The sequence below is a fragment of the Bubalus kerabau genome, chromosome 1, assembly GCF_029407905.1.
Source record: "Bubalus kerabau isolate K-KA32 ecotype Philippines breed swamp buffalo chromosome 1, PCC_UOA_SB_1v2, whole genome shotgun sequence".
Classification (NCBI taxonomy): Eukaryota; Metazoa; Chordata; class Mammalia; order Artiodactyla; family Bovidae; genus Bubalus; species Bubalus kerabau.
Window position 1 is genome coordinate 28,885,148 of NC_073624.1, and position 17,759 is coordinate 28,902,906.

A 17,759-nucleotide genomic window follows, 5' to 3' on the forward strand; every position below is an offset into this window, starting at 1 on the left:
CTCCCATTACAAACTCCACCACTTAATGGTAACCACTAACCTGCTTTCTGTTTCCATGAACTTCCCTATTCTGGATATTTCATATAAATGGAATCATATAAAATGTGATCTTTTATGTCTGGTTTCTTTTACTTGGCATAATGTTTTAAAGTTTCACCCAAATGAATATCAGTAGCAGCATTTTATTTTATTTTTATTTTATTAAATAATATTCTATTTTATACATATACTGCAAATTTATCTCTTTGTCCACTGATGGTTATTTTGATCATTTTAATATTTTGGTTACTGTAAATAATTTTGTCCAAAATGTACATGTAAAGTGTTGAAGAAATATGTAATGTCAATTAGAAGAAAATTTTTAAAGGAATGAAACAAACTCTGGAGGTGAATAGTACCATAGTGGAATAATTCACTAGCAGAGTTCAATGGCAGATTTGAGCAGGAAAAAGAAAGAATCAGTGAGTATAAAGATAAGACCATTGTATTGGTCCAGTATGAGGATCAGAAAGAAAAAAGAATAAAGAAAAATGAACAGAGCCTGAGGGACCTGTGAGATACTCTCTCATGTACTAACATATGCATAATGGGAGTTCCAGAAGAAGAGATAGAAAGCAGCCAAAATAGTTGTTCGGAATTAATGGCCCCAACTTTAATAAAAAATTATACATCCAAGAAACTCAATGAACTTCAAACAGGATAAACTCAAGGAGACCTGTGCTGCAACACATTATAGTCAAGTGTGGAATGCTAAAGATAAAAGAAAATCAAGAAAGCAGCAAGGGAAAAGTGACGAATATTACACAAGGGATCCTCAATAAGATTGGTGGTGATTTAGTCATTAAGTCGTGTCCAACTCTTTGTGACACTATGGACTGTAGCCTGCCAGGTTCCTCTGACCATGGGATTTCCCAGGCAGGAATACTAGAGTCTATTGCCATTCCCTTCTCCAGAAGATCTTCCAGACCCAGGGATTGAATCCACATCTTCTGCATTGTCAAGAGGGTTCTTTACCACTGAGCCTCATGTGAAGCCTCAATTAAATTAATAAGTAATTTTTCATCAGCAAACATGGAGGTCAGAAGGCAGTGGGCTGACATATTTAAAATCCTGAAAGAAAAAAAAACTGGCAATCAATAAATAACTCTATATCTACAAAACTATCCTTCAGGAATAAGGGGGAAATTAAGACATTTCCAGAATTAACAAAACCTGAAAATGTTTGTTACTAACAGACTTGCCCTACAAGAAGTGTGAAGGCAGTCCATTAGACTAAAAGGAAAGGACACCAGAAAGTAGCCTGAAACCATATGAGAAATGAAGGACACTGGTAAAACTAACTGTACAGGTAAGTATGACAGTTAGTATTGTTGCATTTTGGTTTGTAACTTATTTTTAACAGTATAAATGCATAAAATAATAATTCACTTAAGTTTAGTGAGTTCAGTAGCTCAGTCGTGTCCGATCTTTGCAACCCCATGAAGCACAGCACACCAGGCGTCCCTGTCCATCACCAATTCCTGGAGTTCACTCAGACTCATGTCCATTGAGTCAGTGATGCCATCCAGCCATCTCATCCTCTGTCGTCCCCTTCTCCTCCTGCCCCCAATCCCGCCCAGCATCAGAGTCTTTTCCAATGAGTCAACTCTTCACATGAGATGGCCAAAGTACTGGAGTTTCAGCTTCAGCATCATTCCTTCCAAAGAAATCCCAGGGCTGATCTCCTTCAGAATGGACTGGTTGGATCTCCTTGCAGGCCAAGGGACTCTCAAGAGTCTTCTCCAACACCACAGTTCAAAAGCATCAATTCTTTGACGCTCAGCCTTCTTCACAGTCCAACTGTGACATCCATACATGACCACAGGAAAAACCATAGCCTTGACTAGATGAACCTTTGTTGGCAAAGTAATGTCTCTGCTTTTGAATATTCTATCTTGGTTGGTCATAACTTTCCTTCAAAGGAGTAAGCGTCTTTTAATTTCATGGCTGCAGTCACCATCTGCAGTGATTTTGGAGTCCAAAAAAAACAAAGTCTGACACTGTTTCCACTGTTTCCCCATCTATGTCCCATGAAGTGATGGGACTAGGTGCCATGATCTTCATTTTCTGAATGTTGAGCTTTAAGCCAACTTTTTCACTCTCCACGTTCACTTTCGTCAAGAAGGTGTTTAGTTCCTCTTCCATTTCTGCCATAAGGGTTGTGTCATCCACATATCTGAGGTTATTGATATTTCTCCCGGCAATCTTGATTCCAGCTTGTGTTTCTTCCAGCCCAGCGTTTCTCATGATGTACTCTGAATAGAAGTTAAATAAGCAGGGTGACAATATACAGCCTTGACGTACTCCTTTTCCTATTTGGAACCAGTCTGTCGTAGGGCCACCCAAGACAGGCAGGTCATGGTGGAGAGGGCTGACAGAATGTGGTCCACTGGAGAAGGGAATGGCAAACCACTTCAGTATTCTTGCCTTGAGAACCCCATGAACAGTATGAAAAGGCAAAATGATAGGATAATGAAAGAGGAACTCCCCAGGTCAGTAGGTGCCCAATATGCTACTGGAGATCAGTAGACAAATTACTCCAGAAAGAATGAAGGGATGGAGCCAAAGCAAAAACAATACCCAGTTGTGGATGTGACTGGTGATAGAAGCAAGGTCCAATGCTGTAAAGAGCAATATTGCATAGGAACCTGGAATGTCAGGTCCATGAATCAAGGCAAATTGGAAGTGGTCAAACAGGAGATGGCAAGAGTGAACATCAACATTCTAGGAATCAGCAAACTAAAATGGACTGGAATGGGTGAATTTAACTCAGATGACCATTATATCTACTACTGTGGGCAGGAATCCCTTAGAAGAAATGGAGTAGCCATCATGGTCAACAAACGAGTCCGAAATGCAGTACTTGGATGCAATCTCAAAAACGACAGAATGATCTCTGTTCGTTTCCAAGGAAAACCATTCAATATCACAGTAATCCAAGTCTATGCCCCAATCAGTAACGCTGAAGAAGCTGACATTGAACGGTTCTATGAAGACCTACAAGACCTTTTAGAACTAACAGCCAAAAAAGATGTCCTTTTCATTATAGGGGACTGGAATGCAAAAGTAGGAAGTCAAGAAACACCTGGAGTAACAGGCATATTTGACCTTGGGATACGGAATGAAGCAGGGCAAAGGCTAATAGAGTTTTGCCAAGAAAATGCACTGGTCATAACAAACATCCTCTTCCAAGAACACAAGAGAAGACTCTACACATGGACATCACCAGATGGTCAACACCGAAATTAGACTGATTATATTCTTTGCAGCCAAAGATGAAGAAGCTCTATACAGTCAGCAAAAACAAGACCAGGAGCTGACTGTGGCTCAGATCATGAACTCCTTATTGCCAAATTCAGACTTAAATTGAAGAAAGTAGGGAAAACCACTAGACCATTCAGGTATGACCTAAATCAAATTCTTTATGATTATACAGTGGAAGTGAGAAATAGATTTAAGGGACTAGATCTGATAGACAGAGTGCCTGATGAACTACGGACTGAGGTTCATGACATTGTACAGGAGACAGGGATCAAGATCATCCCCAAGAAAATGAAATGCAAAAAAGCAAAATGGCGGTCTGAGGAGGCCTTACAAATAGCTGTGGAAAGAAGAGAAGCAAAAAGCAAAGGAGAAAAGGAAAGATATAAGCCTCTGAATGCAGAGTTCCAAAGAATAGCAAGGAGAGATAAGAAAGCCTTCCTCAGCGATCAAACCAAAGAAACAGAGGAAAACAACAGAATGGGGAAGACTAGAGATCTCTTCAAGAAAATTAGACATACCAAGGGAAAATTTCATGCAAAGATGGGCTCGATAAAGGGCAGAAATGGTTGGGACCTAACAGAAGCAGAAGATATTAAGAAGAGGTGGCAGGAATACACAGAAGAACTGTACAAGAAAGATCTTCACGACCAATAATCACGATGGTGTCATCACTCACCTAGTGCCAGACATCCTGGCATGTGAAGTCAAGTAGGCCTTAGAAAGTTTCACTATGAACAAAGCTAGTAGAGGTGATGGAATTCCAGTTGAGCTATCTCAAATGCTGAAAGATGATGCTGTGAAAGTGCTGCACTCAATATGCCAGCAAATTTGGAAAACTCAGCAGTGGCCACAGGACTGGAAAAGGTCAGTTTTCATTCCAATCCCAAAGAAAGACAATTCCAAAGAATGTTCAAACTACTGCACAATTGTACTCATCTCACATGCTAGTAAAGTAATGCTCAACATTCTCCTAGCCAGGCTTCAGCAATACATGAACCATGAACTTCCAGATGTTCAAGCTGGTTTTAGAAAAGGCAGAGGAACCAGAGATCAAATTGCCAACATCTGCTGGATCATGGAAAAAGCAAGAGAGTTCTAGAAAAACATCTATTTCTGCTTCATTGATTATGCCAAAGCCTTTGACTATGTGGATCACAATAAACTGTGGAAAATTCTGAAAAAGATGGGAATACCAGATCACCTGACTTGCCTCTTGAGAAACCTATATGCAGGTCAGGAAGCAACAGTTAGAACTGGACATGGAACAACAGACTGGTTCCAAATAATAATTATAACCATATATTAGTGGACACACTATGTATAAAGATATAATCTGTGACACTTACAATATAAAGGGAGAAGAAATAGACTTTAAGTCTACTAAAGATGCTACAGTAATCAAGACATTCTGGTACTAGCATAACGAGAGACATAGAGACCAATGGAATAAAATTGGAAATCCAGAAATATGCTTTCATATACACAGTTAATTACTTTCAACAAACATGGCACGATCATTCAATGCATAAAGAAGAGCCTCCTCAACAAATGATACAGGAAAGATGGATATCTACATGTAATGAATGAAATTAGACCCATCCTTTATGCCATGAACAAAAATTAATTCAAAATTGATAAAACACTTCAATTTAAGGGCTAAAATGACACAACCCTTAAAAGAAAACATAAAGGCAACTTTTATGACCTTGGATTTATCAATGATTTTTAAAATATAACAGCAAAAGCAACAAGAAGAAAAATAAAGTGAATTTCATCAAAATAAAACTGTACATCAAAAACTATTTCAAGTGTACTTAATGCTACTGGTTTGTACACTTAAAAAACAAAGTTGTAAATTTAACATTATGTATATTTTACCGCAAAGAATAAAAATTAAGTTCTATATAATTTCACTTGGTAATTTTTTCCTTTACCTATTGTTATTTCACTTCTTTGCTTAATTGCTAAATATTAAGGCTTTTCTTACAGTATTATTACTAATTTTTACTAATTTTTAATTAAGTCCTTTTTTGATTAGAGTACAAACTATATGCTTTTAATTCTTAAGTATTATTTAAAATATTTTAAATACTACTTATATTTATAATGATATTTATTTCTAAAATATATAATATTTAGTATTTATTAAATACTATTAAATTATTTTATGGCTCAGCATATGATCTATCTTGATTAATGTTTCATGGACCCTTGGCAAAGATATTCTTCAAATGCTGGATATAGTGCTATATAAACAATATTTAAATATCAATTGGGTGAATGATGGGATCAAAGATATCTACATATTTAATTACTTTTTGGGGTGCTTACTCTTTTTTGTAATTATGTGAGTTAAAATCTCCAGTAATCATGAATTTGGTTACTGTTGTCTTCAATCTGTTGATGTCTGCTTTACATATTTTGAAGTTTCATTATTAGGCTAAACCTTTTAGAATTGCTAATTTTTCAGATGAATTGACCCTATTTTGATTCTGACATGACCCTTTTACCTTTCTTAGTACTCCTGTTTTTGAAGATAATTTTATATTAATATAGTCATTGTTGTTCAGTTGCCAAGTCATGTCTGACTCTGCAACCTAATGGACTGTAGCCCGCTGGGCTCCTTTGTCCATGGGATTTCCCAGCAAGAATACTGAAGTGGTTTGCCATTTCCTTCTACAGGGGATCCTCCCAGACCAGGGATCAAACCTGCATCTCCTACATTGGCAGAGAGATTCTTTACCACTAAACCACTAAGGAATCCCTAATACAGGCGTGTGTGTGTGTGTGTGTGTGTGTGTTAGTTGCTCAGTCTTGTCCAACCCTTAGCACAACAGGCTTCTCTGTCCATGGGATTCTCCAGGCAAGAATACTGGAATGGGTTGTCATCTGCTTCTCCAGGGGATCTTCCCAACCTCGGGATTGAACCCAGGTCTCCCACACTGCAGGCAGATTCTTAACCATTTGAGCCACTAGGGAAGCAATATAGGCATACCAACTCACCAACTCTTAAAATTATTATTTTTATGTCACAAATACATCCATCCCTTTGTTTCAATAATCTGTGTAAATAGCTAAAGTATGTTTCTTATAAACAATATGTAGTTAGGTCTTTATTATTTTTTAGTCTAGTCTGAAAATCTTTACTTTTTAATTGGGATATTCATATCTTATATATTTAATGTGATTATTGAGATGATTGGGATTTAAATGTATCCTATTGTTTTCTATATGTCCTATATATTCCTTTTTAATTTTTTCTTTGGTGTGATTACTTTTTAATATTTCATTTTATCTCATTTCTTGGATTTATTGTTGAATTTAATTTGGTATTATTTTGTTAAACACTTTTGCATCTATGCTTATAAGAGATATGGTAAGGCACTTTTATTCCAATATTTTTGTCCACCTTTGGTATCAAGATAATACTTGCCCCTTAAAATGTTTTGGCATATGTTTCCACCTCTGTTGTTTGAAAAAGTTTATGTATGGCTGTTACAATTTCTTCCTTAAATGTTTGATGGGAATTCACCAGTTAAATCATCTTGGTCTAGGTTCTTCCTAAGAATGTATTTATTCACTTGTCTTTTTACTTTATATATATGTATCAAAATGTTCTATTTTTTCTGTGTCAATGCCTTTCTACAAATGGATTTTATCTACATTGCTAAATTTGTTGTTCGAGTTGTTCATAATATTACCTTAAGTTTTTAAAAATGTCGGTTGGATCTGTTCTGAAATTCTACCTTTCACACCTCATATTGGTAATCTGTTTTTTTTTTTTTTAATCTTGATAACTGTAGTTAAAGATTTGCAAATTTTATTGATTACTGCAAAGATACAGCTTTGGAGTCCACTGTTTTCTTTATTGTTTTTGTATTTCCCATTTTGTTAGTTACTGTTATAATTGCTTTATATCTTTTCTTCTTTTGTCTTACTTTTTTTGTTTTTTTTTTTGGTCTTAAGTTGAAAGTTCAGATACTTGATTTAATGCCTTCTTCTTTTGTAGTAAAATATTTAAAGCCATAAATTTTCCTCTAAATATTGATTTAGCTTTGTTCCATAAGTTTTGATTTGTTGTGTTTTCACTTTCAACCAATTCAAGATATTTTTAATTTCCCTTGTTATTTCTTGTTGGAACCATGGATGATTCAGAGCTGCTTTGTTCAACATTTGTTCTGTTTAATTTTTGAATACATACATGCTTTCAAAGCACTTGGTGCTGGAGAAAACTCTTGAGAATCCCTTGGACAGCAAAGAGATCAAACCGGTCAATCCTGAGGATATCAACCCTGAATATTCATTGGAAGGACTGATGCTGAAGCTGAAGCTCCAACACTTTGGCCACCTGATATGAAGAGCTGACTCATTGGAAAAGACCCTGATGCTGGGAAAGATTGAAGGCAGGAGGAGAAAGGATAACAGAGGATGAGATGGTTGCATGGCATCACTGACTCAATGGACATGAGTTTGAGCAAACTCTGGGAGATAGTGAAGGAAGGGAAGCCTGGCGAGCTGCAATTCATGGGGTCGCAAGGAGTCAGACACGACTTAATGACTGAACAATAATAAAAATGTGTAGACATACTTATTAGACTGGGTTCTCTGATGCAAGTATTAGATATTTTATTTTGCAGATGAAAGCAAGGGCAGCCAGGGTGAGAAAAAAGAGAAATAAGGCTTTATGAAAATGAGAGATGATAGTTACTACTTTATGAATAGGCACAAGGAGACACAGTGAATTTGACTGAAAGAAATATCTGCTGCAAATGGAAGTGTTTCCAGATGAGCCATAAACAGTAACATGCCTCAGAGTAGAACATGGGGAAGGAATTTACTTCCTTGGCTTCCTTGCATTTCCTTGTCTCATTGACAAAGCTTTCCTGATAAAGCATTAGCTTCCCCCACCTCCAGATTGTATAATTCTACCCTTCCAAAGATATGGTGACCCACTCCAGTATTCTTGCCTGGGGAATCCCCTGGACAGAGGAGCCTGGTGGACTACAGTCCATAAGGTCTCAGAGAGTCTGACATGACTGCAGTAACTTAGCACACATGCATATACACCCATGGAAAGACTGTCTATGTTGCTAGATTCCAAATTCTGTTACATGTTTGCCAATGAAAGAAATACTAGAGCCTCTGGACATTCACTGACTAGCCTGGCTGTGTAGCAGAGGCTAGGAGGGAAGAGTTCTATATTTATAGTGCAACACACTGGATGTTGCTTCCCTGGTGGCTCAGACTGTAAAGAATCTGCCTGCAGTGTGGGAGGTCCAGGTTTGATCCCTGGGTCAGGAAGATCTCTTGGAGAAGGGTATGGCAACCCACTCCAGTATTCTTGCCTGGAGAATTCCATGGACATAGGAGCCTGGTGGGCTACACAGTCCATGGGGCCACAGAGTCAGACACGACTGAGCGACTAACACTTTCACTTTCAACTGGATGTCGCTGGGCAGCAGAGCTTTTTATGACTGAGTGTGAGGCCACAGTGTATGCCTGGTGTTGGCCACAGAAAAGGTGGTAGAGGACACATAAGGTGCGCAGCATTGCACAGTAGTATATATACCTACTGACATATATTTTTAAACTTGGAAAATCACTGGGAAAAATGCACATGAGAAGTTAACCTCTCTGGGAAGAACATGGCATGAGCAGACAAGGGGATTAATACTGTTTTGCATAATTTTTAGTAGTGATACTATGCTTTTTAAAAATCTTTGTTGTGTGTATTAACAAATATTTTAAACAAAGATTATCAGATTGGATAAATTATTGCACAGGCATATCGAATTCTTTGTAGCCATTAAATGCAATTTAAGAAAGACTACTTATTTATATAAAACAGCATCTTTCCCATGACACATTAAGTAAAAAATATTAAAATGTTAAATAATACATAATGAAAATAATTGAGAATCCTTAGATATTTAAGAATTCTAAATAAAAGTTGCTTAAACATCTTCTATTAGAGTTTGAACATGTATATGAAGTAAATGAAGAGTATGACGAGAAGAAAATAATAGAAGAGACACAAGGAAAAATACACAATTTATATGAGACTGAATGGATAGCTGTCATAAAGTAAATAGATTTCAGAGAAATACTTGTAGGTGGACATGAGTCAGGGAAAAAACACTAGTTCAAGACACTGACAAATATGGTTTTGAATCCTGCCATGACCAACCTGAAATTAATTCTAAGTTCCGTTCTCATTACCAGTTAATAAAAACAATAACATTTTGTTTTTAGAGGATCATTATTATTGTGAAAACAAGGTTATATTTAAAATGCTTTGAATAAATGAAAGGAATAAGGATATAATAATAAAGGAGAAAGTTCAAACAACTTTGTCTGATAGTAGGAAATAAGGAGATTTGCTAACACTACCCTTGTCTTTTCCCATTTTAATTTTTTTATTGTCTCAGTAATTGGTTAGTTACTAGCACTCTCTAGAAACTCAAAGAAGAATCCCAGGATTCAAAGCTAAGCCTCAATATTTACAAAGGTAATGAGTCTGTCAGCCATGGGAAGTCAAGTGTTCTTACTGTTTGGTATTGCTAACCTCAAGCCTAACCTAAAGGGACACCTTTCTTGGGGGATAGCAGTTCATTTGTCTTCATGCTAACTCTATCAAGGAATTTTCCTGTGCAGAAAACAGCTAGTTTCACTAAGCTCTGCGTGTGCGGTGTTTTTTATGTAGGGCACTGACAGCCAGTAACTGAACCTAATCCGTCAAACTCATTTCACCCAAGACCTCAAGTGTAAGTCCAATTCTGATCCTTAAGGTAATGGCATTACTGAACTACTTAATTCTTGACCTTTTGTTTTTGAACATAGTACTCTGGGGTTTGGGGTTGGGGGAAATGTGTATTTTTTTTGGTGCTAAGAAATATGGTCATTATCTTTGGGTATTGCATTTAAAAATATTATGTTTGCCCTAGAATTTTCTTATAGTAGCTGCAACATTGATTAAACAGCCTTTGACAGAGTTGTTCCTCTGCACTAATAGACTTACAGTGCAGTAAACTGCACGATTTTATTCATTTTTCACTTAATAGTTGAATCTTTTAGTAATACTGTATTCCTATATACTGATACATGAGATTGGGCTTTCCTGATGGTTCGGCGGTAAAGAATTTGCCTGCAATGTAGGAGTCGCAGGCTGGATCCCTGAGTCAAGAAGATTCCCTTGGAGGAGAGCATGGGAACCCACTCCAGTGTTCTTGCCTGCAGAATCCCATGGACAGAGGAGCCTGACAGGCTACAGTCCATGGGGTCACAAAGAGTCAGATGCAACTGAAGAAACTGAAAATGCATGCATGTATGAATACGTGAGATTTGAAAAATCGCTATGTCTTGATTTTTGTTTAAATTTCAGGAACTGACCAGAAGAATTTGGATGTATAGCCTTGCCCTGTTTAAAAAAAATAAAAGAAAAAAACTCTTCTAATTGTCCTGTGTACACTTTTTTGTGCATAATGTGTGTTAATTCATGCTCAGTATTATTTCTGCCCATTATTTATATTTCTAATTACCGAGAAAACACTGAAACAGGCATTTGGGAACCATTTTTGCAGCACAAAGAGGTTGCCCTTTGCTTTCTCACATGTTTGCTGAATGATCTGGTGTTTTCTGAAGAGCAGAAACCATTTACAAATACAGAGGAGATTTAGAAATACTTTTAGATAGGAACCAAGGAACAACAAAAGGAATACAAATGTTTATAACCTAAAAATTACATCTATTAGTACGTTAATTGAAATTATTCTGTTGTTAAAGGCCCTATTTCAGAACTTTAAGACTCCTACCATATAACTGACTACAATTAAATGTTGGGGGAGTTAAGAACAATTTAGAAAGGAAACTTAAAGACTTTTGGTAAAGGTGTGTGTGTGTTTTTTTTAATGATGTTATATTACACTAAAACCTTTACTTATATTAGTTTTACTTTTAACATCCCAAACCACACGATGGACCAACTTTGATTTCAAAAATTGTCTCTAGTGCTGCTTCAAAGAAAGTGAAAATAGCAAACATTCTCAGATTCAAACAATTTTTAGAATTTTCTTTAAAAAAGACAAAATTGTAACTAGCACAAGTCATATTATAAAATGCTGTCTACTTAAATTTCTTGGATCCTTAAGGGAAACAAGATATTTTCTTTAAAGTTCATTGAGGAAGAGATATCTTAATCTTAATGATACCTTAATCTCTGAAAAATCCTGGATTTTATATGAGTGTCAAAACTTTAGCATAATGCTTATAAGAACAGAAGTAACTCTTCTCACAATATTTGACTATGGTCATGCTTTCTAAAAAAAATGCATTATAATTATTAGATCTGTCATCAAATTTCAGCTAGAATTTACTTTAATATCTTTGATATAAGTTGAAAATAAGTATCCACAGAAAGCCACATTTGAATTATGAATATAAAGTTCTTTCCAAACACATTAGCATTTCCAAACATAAGTGTCTCGTTTAAAGTAGGCTTAACGATAATAAAAGCACGTAAGTTTTCTCTAGTATGTGGGTCAAATTGGAAAATATGAATTTATTACGTAGACATCCAGTATTTGTTCACAGTGATGCTTCCTAAGGCCCACTTGACTTCGCATTCTAGGATGTCTAGCTCTAGGTGAGTGATCCCATCATTGTGGTTATCTGGGTCATGAAGATCTTTTTTGTATAGTTCTACTGTGTATCCTTGCCACCTCTTCTTAATATCTTCTGCTTATGTTAGGTCCACACCATTTTTGGCCTTTATTGTGCCCATCTTTACATGAAATGACTTCCCTGGTGGCTCAGATGTAAAGCGTCTGCCTACAATGCAGGAGACACAGGTTCAATCCCTGGGTCGGGAAGATCTCCTGGAGAAGGAAATGGCAACCCATTCCAGTACTCTTGCCTGGAAAATCCCATGGATGGAGGAGCCTGGTGGGCCACAGTCCAAGGGGTTGCAAAGAGTTGGACATGACTGAGTGACTTCACTTCACTTTACATGAAATGTTCCCTTGGTATCTCTAATTTTCTTGAAGAGATCTCTAGTCTTTTCCATTCTATTGTTTTCCTCTATTTCTCTTCACTGATCACTGAGGAAGGCATTCTGATCTCTTGTTTCTATTCTTTGGAACTCTGCATTCAAATGGGTATATCTTTCCTTTTATCCTTTGCCTTTTGCTTCTCTTCTCTTCTCAGCTATTTATAAGGCCTCCTCAGACAACCATTTTGGCTCTTTGCACAGGCAAAAGCTAGTGGAGGTGATGGAATTCCAGTTGAGCTATTTCAAATCCTAAAAGATGATGCTGTGAAAGTGCTGCACTCAATATGCCAGCAAATTTGGAAAACTCAGTAGTGGCCACGGGACTGAATAAGGTCAGCTTTCATTTCAATCCCAAAGAAGGTCAATGCCAAAGAATGTTCAAACTACCACACAATTGCACTTATCTCACACACTAGCAAATTAATGGTCAAAATTCTCCAAGCCAGGCTTCAACAGTACATGAACCATGGACTTCCAGATGTTCAAGCTGGAGTTAGAAAAGGCAGAGGAACCAGAGATCAAATTACCAACATCCCTTGGATCACAGAAAAAGCAAGAGAATTTGAGAAAAACATCTACTTCTGCTTTATTGATTACACCAAAGCCTTTGACTATGTGGATCACAACAAACTATGGAAAATTCTTAAGAGATGGGAATACCAGACCACTTGACTTGCCTCCTGAGAAATCTGTATGCAGGTCAAGAAGTGACAGTTAGAACCAGACATGGAACAACATACTGGTTCCAAATTGGGAAAGGAGTACATCAAGGCCATATATTATCTCCCTGCTTATTTAATTTATATGCAGAGTACACCATGTAAAATGCCAGGCTGGATAAAGCACAAGCTGGAATCAAGACTGCTGGGAGAAATATCAATAACCTCAGATATGCAGATGACACCACCCTTATGGCAGAAAGTGAAGAGGAATTAGAGTCCCTTGATGAAAGTGAAAGAGGAGAGTGAAAAAGCTGGCTTAAAACTCAACATTCAAAAAAGGAACATCATAGCATCTAGTCCCATCACTTCATGGCAAAAAGATGGGGAAACAATGGAAACAGTGACAGACTTTATTTTCTTGGGTTCTAAAATAACTGCAGACAGTGACTGAAGCCATGAGATTAAAAGACGCTTGCTCCTTGGAGGAAGAGTTATGACCAACCTAGACAGCATATTAAAAAGTAGAAACATGACTTTGCTGACAAAGGTCCATCTAGAAAAAAGCTATGGTTTTTCCAATAGTCATGTATGGATGTGACATTTGGACCATAAAGAAAGCTGAGCACCAAAGAATTTATGCTTTTGATCTGTGGTGTTGAAGAAGACTCTTGAGAGTCCCTTGGACTGCAACATCAAACCAGTCAATCCTAAAGGAAATCAGTCCTGAATATTCATTGGAAAGACTGATGCTGAAACTCCAATACTTTAGCCATGTGATGCAAAGAACTGCCTCATTGGAAAAGACTCTGAATGCTGGGAAAGATTGCAGGCAAGAGGAGAAGGGGAGGACAGAGGATGAAATGGTTAGATGGCATCACCAACTCAATGGACATGAGTTTCAGTAAACTCTGGGAGTTGGTGATGGACATGGTAGCCTGGTGTGCTGCAGCCCATGGTGTTGCAAATAGTTGGACACAACTGAGCGACTGAAATGAGAAATCCAGTATTTGATGAAATACACAAGAGTAAAGCATTACAAGTTTTGAACACAATCCGGTCCCATCACTTCATGGGAAATAGATGGGGAAACAGTGGAAACAGTGTCAGACTTTATTTTTTTGGGCTCCAAAATCACTGCAGATGGTGACTGCAGCCATGAAATTAAAAGACGCTTACTCATTGGAAGGAAAGTTATGACCAACCTAGATAGCATATTCAAAAGCAGAGACATTACTTTGCCAACAAAGGTTCATCTAGTCAAGGCTATGGTTTTTCCTGTGGTCATGTATGGATGTGAGAGTTGGACTGTGAAGAAGGCTGAGCGCCAAAGAATTGATGCTTTTGAACTGTGGTGTTGGAGAAGACCCTTGAGAGTCCCTTGGACTGCAAGGAGATCCAACCAGTCCATTCTGAAGGAGATCAGCCCTGGGATTTCTTTGGAAGGAATGATGCTGAAGCTGAAACTCCAGTACTTTGGCCACCTCATGGGAAGAGTTGACTCATTGGAAAAGACTCTGATGCTGGGAGGGATTGGGGGCAGGAGGAGAAGGGGACGACAGAGGATGAGATGGCTAGATGACATCAATGACTCGATGGACGTGAGTCTCAGTGAACTCTGGGAGTTGGTGATGGACAGGGAAGCCTGGCGTGCTGCGATTCATGGGGTCACAAAGAGTCAGACACGACTGAGCGACTGAACTGACTGACTGACTTACTTTTTGGGGCCCAAAAGATTGTGACATGTGTAATTCAGCCATATAAGAAAGATGGAAAATGTTCTTATTGTGTTAAATCACTGGGTAAATGTCCCCCAAATCATAAGCTGTGTACAACTTTGTTTCTTAAATAATGTTCAATGCCGTCTCCACAATTATTATGCTCACCACTGTCCCTGGAAAACTTCACGCTATTGTGTTGATCACTGAATTACAAGAGAATAACTGGACCTGCCTCCCTAAATAAATAAACTCAGACTTTGGCTTCTTGGTGGCTTCTCAAGGGAATTAAAAACCAAGTAATTTTGTCAGTTAGTTGGTTATTCTTCTTTATTATGGTAAAATATCAGTTTAACTGATATTAAACTGTTTAATGTCAGTTAATAATTAATATTAATAACTGATATTAATTAATATCAGTTAAACTGATATATTACTGTTTTGCATCATGTTCAACATATATTTATTTCAGATATGTATTTATTCATATATTTATTTCAACATATATTTATGAAATATAAATATATCAAAAATATTTATATTCAGGATTTCCTTCCTGAATATAAATCTGTACCTTTAAACTCCTGCTCAGTATATTAGCTTTCTCTCTGGTATTCTCTAATTTTTTTTTTCCACTGTGGTTTGGCCTGGCTAAGTACAGTCTCAACTTTCATTCAAATTTCAGGGTTATTTAAAAACGGACTAAATGATCTTCTAACATATGTGAAGGCAATAGGGAAAGACCTCATTGGCCCAACATACCTTATTTACTACTAGGTTTGATCCTTATATTTCTCATCCATAAATTAAATTTACCACATACAATGGTATTTCATTTTTTTTTATATGCAGCTGTCCAGTTTTCCTAGTAACCCTTATTAAAGAAACTATCTTTTCTCCATTATATAATCTTGCCTCCTTTGTCATAGATTAATTGAGCATAGATGTGTGGTTTTGTTTCAGAACTTCCTTCCCTGTTCCATTGATCTATACTTTTTTTTTTTTTGGTTACCAAATCGTTTTGATTATTGTAGCTTTGTAATATCATCTGAAGTGAGGGAACCTGATTCTTCCAACTCTGTTTTCCTTTCTCAAGATTGCTTTGGCTATATGGAGTCTTCAGCATTTCCATACAAATTCTAAAGTTTTTTGTTCAATTTCTGTGAAAAATGCTGTTGGTAATTTGACAGGGATTGTAGTCAATCTGTGAATCTGTAGATTGCCTTGGGTAGTCCAACCATTTTGACAATATTGATTCTTGTAATCCAAGAGCATGTATATCTTTCCATTCATTTGCATCATCTTTGATTTCTTTCATCAGCATCTTATAGTTTTTGAAGTAAGGTCTTCTGTCTCCATAGGTAGGTTTATTCATACATATTTTATTCTTTTTGATGCAATGGTAAATGGGATGGCTTCCTTGATTTCTCTTTCATTGTTAGTGTATAAAAATAAAATAGATTTCAGTGTATTAATTTTGTATCCTGAAACTTTACTGAAGTTATTGATGAGCTCTAGTAGTTTTGTGATAACATCATTAGGAATTTATATATATGGTATTATGTCATCTGCAAACACTGACAATTTTACTTCTTGTTTTTGAATTTGGATTCCTTTTATTTCTTTTTGTTCTCTGACTATTGTGGCTAGAACTTAATTGGTATAGCCACTATGGAGAGCAGTATGGAGGTTCCGTAAAAACTAAAAATAGGGCTGCCTACCTTATGAACAGACAATTCCACTCCTGGGCATTGAAAAGATACAGGCACTCAATGTTCACTTCAGCACTACTTACAATAACCAAGACATGGAAGTACTCCAAATGCCCATCAGCAGATGAATGGATAAAGATGTGGTATATATCCAATGAAACATTACTCAGCCATTAAAAAGCATGAAATAATGCCATCTGCAGCAATAAGGATAGACCCAAAGATTATCATACTAAATAAAATAAGCCACACAAAGACAGACAAACATTATATGTTGCTTATATGTATAATCTAAAAAAATAGAGACAAACTCACATACAAAATAAAGAGACCCATAGACACAGAAAACAAACTTATAATTACCAAAGGGGAGGGATAAATTAGAGAAGTTAGTGATTAACATGGACACACTGCTATTTATAAAATAGATAAAACAACAAGGACCTATTGTATAGCACTGGGTACTATACATGGTAATTTTTAATAACTTATAAGGGAAAAGAATCTAAAAAAGACAACACACACATATGTATATATGTATAAATGAATCACTTTGCTGTATGCCTGAATCTAACACATTATAAACCAATACTTAAATAAAAAAATAAAATTTATAAAAGGCATGAAGTAATATTGTATCTGAGGGATTGAATTTTTAAAAGTCATTTATTTTTTATTTTTTTCTTTCACTCATATTTTATTTGTCTCATTTTAACAAAGGGAAGATGCTCTTAGTTTTGTCTGTTTCCTAAATGGTCAGTTTTTCGTATTTGATATGTGCATCCGCCTATATACTTATTTCCTCATGTTTTATTTTCATAATTAAGTTTAATTGACCTTTAATAATTGTTAAAGAGGATTGGATTAAAATCTTATGAATATGAGAATGGTTATACGTGGGCTTTTTTCTTAAATGGGACTATAATAGTTTTAGATTTGATTCAATAAAAATTTCATGTCCTTTCCCCTAATATGCATGTATTAGTTCCACTTCTACTGATCATCCGTACACAGTATAATACTACTCAACTTTCTTTTTAATCTACAAAATAAAGAGTGTAGTGCTCTCTGTTTATCTCTCATTTAATTAGACTATTATGACTGTCAAATGTCAAATAGGATGTAGGTTTATTTTTTATTTTTTTATTATTATTTTTTTAAATTTTATTTTATTTTTAAATTTTACATAATTGTATTAGTTTTGCCAAACATCAAAATGAATCCGATACAGGTATACATGTGTTTCCCACCCTGAACCCTCCTCCCTCCTCCCTCCCCATACCATCCCTCTGGGTCGTCCCAGTGCACCAGCCCCAAGCAT

The 17,759-nt window shown here is 36.4% G+C and overlaps 1 long non-coding RNA gene across 1 annotated transcript in view; it reads right to left on the reverse strand.

Annotated features, from left to right (window-relative positions):
- Positions 1-284: 284 nt before the first annotated feature.
- The window catches only part of LOC129645801 (uncharacterized), a 35,182-nt gene continuing 17,707 nt past the window's right edge, over positions 285-17,759 (reverse strand). The window contains exon 4 of the long non-coding RNA XR_008711497.1: positions 285-1,110. This is a non-coding gene — a long non-coding RNA (uncharacterized LOC129645801). The remainder of the gene's footprint in view (positions 1,111-17,759) is intronic.